The sequence below is a fragment of the Nycticebus coucang genome, chromosome 21, assembly GCF_027406575.1.
Source record: "Nycticebus coucang isolate mNycCou1 chromosome 21, mNycCou1.pri, whole genome shotgun sequence".
Classification (NCBI taxonomy): domain Eukaryota; kingdom Metazoa; phylum Chordata; class Mammalia; order Primates; family Lorisidae; genus Nycticebus; species Nycticebus coucang.
The window spans coordinates 55,629,101-55,636,225 of NC_069800.1; the positions used below are offsets into that span (position 1 = coordinate 55,629,101).

At 47.0% G+C, this 7,125-nt stretch overlaps 1 non-coding gene across 1 annotated transcript; it reads right to left on the minus strand.

Annotated features, from left to right (window-relative positions):
- Window positions 1-239: 239 nt before the first annotated feature.
- Window positions 240-346, minus strand: LOC128574448 (U6 spliceosomal RNA). Its single transcript, XR_008376798.1, has one exon. It is a non-coding gene; the product is annotated as a U6 spliceosomal RNA (small nuclear RNA).
- Window positions 347-7,125: the final 6,779 nt, after the last annotated feature.

The window sequence follows — 7,125 nt, forward strand, 5'->3', positions numbered from 1 at the left end:
TTTATGAATGGGATCTTCTGTTGTGTCTGCCATGTCGTTCCTTGGGGGAGTTGATCTGCTCTGGTTATTCATGTTACTAGAGTTTTTCCATTGATTCCGCTCCATGATTATTTTACACCATTTGGCTAGATGAGCACATAAGATGAAGTTGTGTTGGGGGCTCCTGGAGTAGTAATTAACCAGCCCTTTGCCCAAGAGCTTGGACTGGTATCTGAACCTTTTCCCCCAGAGTTTTGCAAAAAAATATGTAATGCTTCACAAATTTGTGTGCCATCCTTGCGCAGGGGCCATGCTAATCTTCTCTGTATGGTTCCAATTTTAGTATATGTGCTACCAAAGCGAGCACAAGTGGGTCGATTATAAATAACAAAAATTTATTTTTCATAGCTCTGGAGGCTGGGAAGTCCAACATGGAGGCACTGGCAGATTCAGTGTCTGGTGAGAGCCAATTTGCTTTCTGGTGTATGGACTATATCTTCTCCCTGTGTCCTCATATAGTGGGAGGAAGCAGGCAGCTCCGTGGAGCCTCTTTTATAAGGGCACTAATCCCATTTATGTAGGCTCCACCCTCATGACCTAATCACCTCTCAAGGTCACACCTCCTAAAACCATCCTGCTGGGAACTGGTTTCAACATATAAGTGGGGGAGAGGATGCACAAACATTCAGAGCATCCACCCCTGGCTCTCTAAAATTCATGTCCTTCTCACGTGCAGAAAATATTCATTTCATCCTAATAGTCCCAAATGTCTTAACTCACTCGTCCATCAATTTTAAAGTCTAAGTCCAAAGTCTCATCTAAATATTAGCTAAACCGCTGGGTACAGAGGCTCATGCCTGCAATCCCAGTGATGGAGGAGGGAGGATTGCTTGAGGCCAGGAGTTGGAGATCACCCTGGGCAACATAGGAGACCCTATCTCTAAAAAACACATACACAAGTATATTAAATATCAACTAAATCAGAGATGAGTGAGACTCAAGGTATAATTCATCCTGAGTTAAATTGCTGTCCAGTTAAATTGCTGTGAACCTGTGAAATCAAACCAAAGTGGACTGGTGGAACAGGCACAGGATAGATGTTACCATTCCAAAATTGAGAAATAAGAAGAAACAAAAGGCCGGGTAGGTACCCATAGCTCAGTGAGTAGGGTGCCAGTCACATACACTGAAGCTAACGGGTTTGAGCCTAGCCCGGGCCTGCTAAACAACAATGACAACTGCAACCAAAAAAAAAAAAAAAATAGCCAGGTGTTGTGGCAGGCACCTGTAGTCCCAGCTACTTGGAAGGCTGAGGCAAGAGAATCACTTAAGCCCAAGAGTTTAAGGTTGCTGTGGGCTGTGACACCACAGCCCTCTATCAAGGGTGACAGAGTGAGACTCTGTCTCAAAAAAAAAAAGAAGAAGAAACAAAGAGGTGGCAGGTCCCGAGTCTCAAACCTTAAGTCTCAAGAAAATCTTTGACTTAAAGCTGCACCTTCTAGGCCCCCATGGGGCTGGAGTCCTGCCTTCTGGGCCCAGTGGGGTGGAGGTCCCACCTCCTCAGCTTTTCTGGACAGCAGTTTGACCCCCAAGGCTCTGAGTGGTACCATCTCCCTGGCATAGCTGGGAGCAGCTCACGCCACAGGTTGGAGTCATATGCCTGCAGCTGTCCTAGGCTAGAATCATGCTCTGATGGCTCTCTTGGCCTGAGGCCACCGGGATGGCGTCCCCTCCACAGGCAGCCCCACTCCCATAACTACTCTAGGCATTGCCCTAGTGGGGGCTCTCCACAGTGGCCCTTCCCCACCTTGATTCTCCACCTAGGACCTGAGGCTCTCTGGGGCATCCTTGACATCTAGGTGGAGGCAGCCATAGTTTTGCTGGGTACAGCACACACCAAACTAGGGCTCACTGGAGCTGCACCTAGGGGTGCTGAGCAGGTGGAGATGGGGCCTGGTAAGCAGAGTCTGGAGACTGTGGCAGCCAAAGTCCCGTGGGTGCCTCTGGGCCTGTAATGGGAGGGGCAGCCCCAGTGATCTTTCTATTCTTTTGGACAATAGATCCTGGCATCTGTTAAGACAGCTGAGCCACACTAATCTCCTTGTCAGATGGTTGCTTGGCACACACCCTTGTTCTCTCCTGAACAGGCTTTCTAATTTTTTCCAATATGGATAGACTGAGAATTTTCTAGATTTTTAAGTTCTCCTGCCCTTTTGATTAATAATTCCTTCTTTAAGTCATTTCTCTCTTTTCCCATTTTACTCTACGTACTCAAGAGAAGCTATGCTGCATCTTCAATACTTTGTTTAGAGATAGCTTCAGCTTAAGTATACAATTTTTTCTTTTGTAGTGACAGAGTCTCACTTTATCACCCTTGGTAGAGTGCCATGACATCACAGCTCACATCAACCTCCAACTCCTGGGTTTAGGCGATTCTCTTGCCTCAGCCTCCCCAGTAGCTGGGACTACAGGCGCCTGCCTATTTTTTTTTTTGCAGTTTGGCCAGGGCTGGGTTTGAACTCACCACCATCGGTATAAGGGGCCGGTGCCCTGCTCACTGAGCCACAGGCGCCGCCCTAAATATACAATTTTATTGTACACAAGTTCTTATTCTCCACAAAACCATGGAACATGAATACAACAGCTAAGTTCTTTGTCACTTTATAACAAGGATCACTTTTCTTTCTGTTTGCAGTAACATGTCCCTCATTTCTATCTGATACCTCATCAGAATGACCTGTACTGACCACATTTCTACCAACATTGTGTTTATTAGGTCTTCTCTAAGAAGACGGGGTTGCTCCTTACAGCAATCCTCTTTGCTTCCTGATCCCTCCCCAGAATCGCCCTGAATGGCTGTTCATGGCAATGCAGGCTTTCCTTGTGGGTACCTCAAATCTCTTCCAGCCTCTACCTTTCACCCAGTTCCGGAACTGCTTCCACATTTTATTTTTTTATTTTTTATTGTTTTTTTTGAGACAGAGCCTCAAGCTGTCTGCCCTGGTTAGAGTGCTGTGGCATCACAGCTCACGGCAACCCCCAACTCCTGGGCTCAAGCGATTCTCTTACCTCCGCCTCCCAAGTACCTGGGACCACAGGCGCCCACCACAACGCCCAGCCATTTTTTGGTTGTAGCTGTCATTGTTGTTTGGCAGGCCCAGGCTGTATTTGAACCCTCCAGCTTTGGTGTATGTGGCTGGCGCCTTAGCCGCTTGAGCTACAGGCACCAAGCCTGCTTCCACATTTAAAAGTCTTTGCTGCAGCAACACTCCTGCTTTGCAGGGCCCATTTTCTGTGGGGCTGCTGTAACAAAATCTCATCAACATGGAGGCTTGCGGACAACAGAGACTTACCCAGGCACATGCCAGTAGCCAAGGGTTCTGCTGAACTCGGGATTTTTTTTGTTTTGTTTTGTTTTTGTTGTTGTTGCAGTTTGGCTGGGGCCAGATTTGAACCTGCCACCCTCAGTATATGGGGCCGGCAGCCTACCCACTGAGCCACAGGTGCCACCCATTGTTTTTGTTTTTTTGAGACAGGTTTCACTCTGCTGCCCTGAGTGAGCATCACAGCTCCCTGCAACTTCAAAACTTCCTGGGCTGAAGTGATCCTCCTGCCTCAGTTTCCCAAGTAGTGGGACTACAGGCCTGGCTAATATATTTAATCTGCTCAACAACTCTGTTTATTAGTTACATTTTTAAATCTCCACAGAAATAGGCTGGGCACAGTGGCTCACACCTATAATCCTGGCACTCTGGAAGGCCAAGGTAGAAGGACTGCTTGACATCAGATGTTTGAGACCAGAGTGAGAGCAAGACCCCAGCTCTACTAAAAATAGAAAAACTAGGGCGGCGCCTGTGGCTCAGTGAGTAGGGCATCGGCCCCATATGCCGAGGGTGGCGGGTTCAAACCCAGCCCTGGCCATACTGCAACAAAAAAAAAATAGCCGGGTGCTATGGCGGGCACCTGCTGAGGTAAGAGAATCGCTTAAGCCCAGGAGCTGGAGGTTGCTGTGAGCTGTGTGATGCCACGGCACTCTACCAAGGGCCATAAAGTGAGACTCTGTCTCTAAAAAAAAATAGAAAAACTAGCTGAGAGGGTGGCGCCTGTGGCTCAGTGAGTAGGGCGCCGGCCCCATATACCGAGGGTAGCGGGTTCAAACCCAGCCTCGGCCAAACTGCAACAAAAAAGTAGCCAGGCGTTGTGGCGGGCGCCTGTAGTCCCAGCTGCTCGGGAGGCTGAGGCAGGAGAATCACATAAGCCCAAAAAAGCTTGGAGGTTGCTGTGAGCCGTGTGATGTCATGGCACTCTACCAAAGGGCGGTAAAGTGAGACTCTGTCTCTACAAAAAAAAAAACAACTAGCTGAGTGTTATGGCAGGTACCTGTAGTCACAGCTACTGAGGAGGGTGAAGCAGGAGGCTCACTTGAACCCAGAAGTTTGAGGTTGCTGTGAGCCAGGCTGACACCATGGCATTCTACCCAGGGCAACAGAATGAGACTCAGTCTCAAAAATAAATAAATTAATTAATTAAATAAATAAATAAATAATAAAGTCCTCCAGCCTGAGCAAGAGCAAGACCCCGCCTCTACTAAAAATAGAAAACCTAGCCAGGCGTTGTGGTGGGCGCCTGTAGTCCCAGCTACTTGGGAGGCTGAGGCAAGAGGATTGCTTGAGCCCAAAAGTTTTAGGTTGCTGTGAGCTATGACACCACAGCACTCTACCCACTCTACCTGGGGTGACAAAGTGAGACTCTGTAAAAGAAAGAATAAAAATAAATAAATAAATAGGGCGGCGCCTGTGGCTCAAGGAGTAGGGTGCTGGTCCCATATGCCAGAGGTGGTGGGTTCAAACCCAGCCCTGGCCAAAAACCACAAAAAAAATAAAAATAAAAAAATAAAATAAAAAATAAATAAATAAATAAATAAATAATGTCCTGCAACTCTTGCTCCTCCCATAGCAATGTAATAAATCTGGCTTTTTTCTTTTTTTTTTTTTTAATTTGGCCAGGGCTGGGTTTGAACCCGCCACCTCCGGCATATGGGACCGGCACCCTACCCGCTGAGCCACAGGCACTGCCCATGGCTTTTTTCTTTTTTAACATAGGCTCTCTCTGTCACCTAGGGTAGAGTGCCGTGGCGTCACCATCATCATGGCTCACTGCAACCTCAAACTCCTCGGTCAAGAGATCTTCCTGCCTGAGCCTCCCAGAGTGCTAAGATTACACATCTAGCCTTCAATTGGGCTTTTTTATTCTTCTAGACCCATACCATCCAACAGAATGTTCCATGAGGATGGAGGCACCCTATATCTGCACTGACCACCTTGCTAACCACTAGCGGCACTTTAAGTGTGGTTAATGCCATTCGGGAACTAAAACCACAATTTTATTTAATTGTAATTAATTTGCATTTAAATGTAAATAGCTGCACGTGGCTAATGACAACCATATCAGCAGGTGCCATTCTAGACTTTTTTCTATGTGTTTACACACTGTGTGTGTGTGCTAATGGAATATTTTGCATTTCTGTGTTTTACATAAGTTTTCCTGATCCCTGTATGCCTCTGCTGCTTGTGCTGCTTGCTTTTGTCACTGAACACTGTATTTTGTACATCTTTTCCGATCAGCCCATGTAGATCTGCCTCATTCTTTTTTTTTTTTTTTTTTTGCGGTTTTTGGCCGGGGCTGGGTTTGAACCCACCACCTCCGGCATATGGGGCCTACGCTCTACCCCTTTGAGCCACAAGTGCCGCCCCGATCTGCCTCATTCTTTTCACCTGCTGCACAGAAATTCACAGACTGGATGTGCCATATCTAGGTTGGCTGTTCCCTATCAAGAGACATTTAGGTGGTTTTCTATTTTTTTTTTTTTTTTGGCCAGGGCTGGGTTTGAACCTGCAACCTCCGGCATATGGGGCTGGCGCCCTACCCTTTGAGCCACAGGCACCGCCCCCATTTAGGTGGTTTTCAATTTGTCTCTGTTGAAAACGGAGCTGCAACAAATGTTGCTTTTCACACCTTGTTGGGCACATGCATCACCTTTTCTCTCTGCTGAATACCAATAACAGTAGTTATTATTTTAATAATATAATAATTGCTTGTATTTACTGAGTCATTATGTACTAGACATTGCTCTAAGCTCATTATCTGTATTAAATGATTGAATTCTTATTACAGTTGAATAAAAAAGGTTTATTTATTATCTCCGTAGTACAGATGCAAAAACTAAGGCTCAATTTCAGAACCTTGCCCAAAATTACACAGCTAGTAAATAGCAGACATGGGATTTGAACCCAGACATGGGCCTCTTAAGTCTATGTGTCTATTTTCTGTTTTCCTTGTTCTTACCAATCTAGCTTGGGGAAAGGCTTTGCTAGTGTCCGCAAAGGTGTGGGTCCTTTGCCCACAGAGGTGCACAGCCACCCCAGGACCTCTTTGTCCAGGGCTGAGACACTGGGCTCCTCGGTATAGGTGAGACAGGTGTCCCTGGAGCCTCTAGCACTAGGCAGAGCTGAAGTTCGGCTCTGTCTTGGGAGGACAACACTCCTGCAGACATATAGTGTGTCTTGCCCCTTCCTCCAGTAAGATCCAGGTCTTCCCCTCTGGCCACTAATGTCCCTGGAGTAGTGCGTGGGTGACAGCAAGAGAGAGGGCATGAAAGCAACAGGCAGACTTATGTAACCTGATGGAAAGTGATACAGACAGATTCACTGATGGGAAACAAACAGAAAAGGAGGCAGGCAGAGAGCTTCCTGGAATCCAGGTCTAGGAGCTGCCAAAATTGGGCCTCTTCTCTTAGGAACAATTGAATGTCACTATAGTAACTGAACACCACTGGCCAGAGAGGCTCCTGCCCACAGACTTACAGAGCAGCCTGTGTGAGCCAGGCCAGGCTCCAGAGGAAAAAAAGGCCTGGCAAGGAGCCCTTTGAGGCCATGTGAGGAGACACTGTACTGTCTCTCACTCTAGATGGGTCTCTCTGCTGTAAGAGATGGGCAGTCTGTAGGCTGGGGCCTAGCCCAGTGTTTAGGCTATGAACTCAGTCAGGATCCCTGAATTCCAATCCTAGCTTTCTCCTGCTGTGTGATCTTGGGCATGGTATAACCTCTCTGAGACTCAGTCTTCTCATTAGTAGAAAGGGAATAAAAA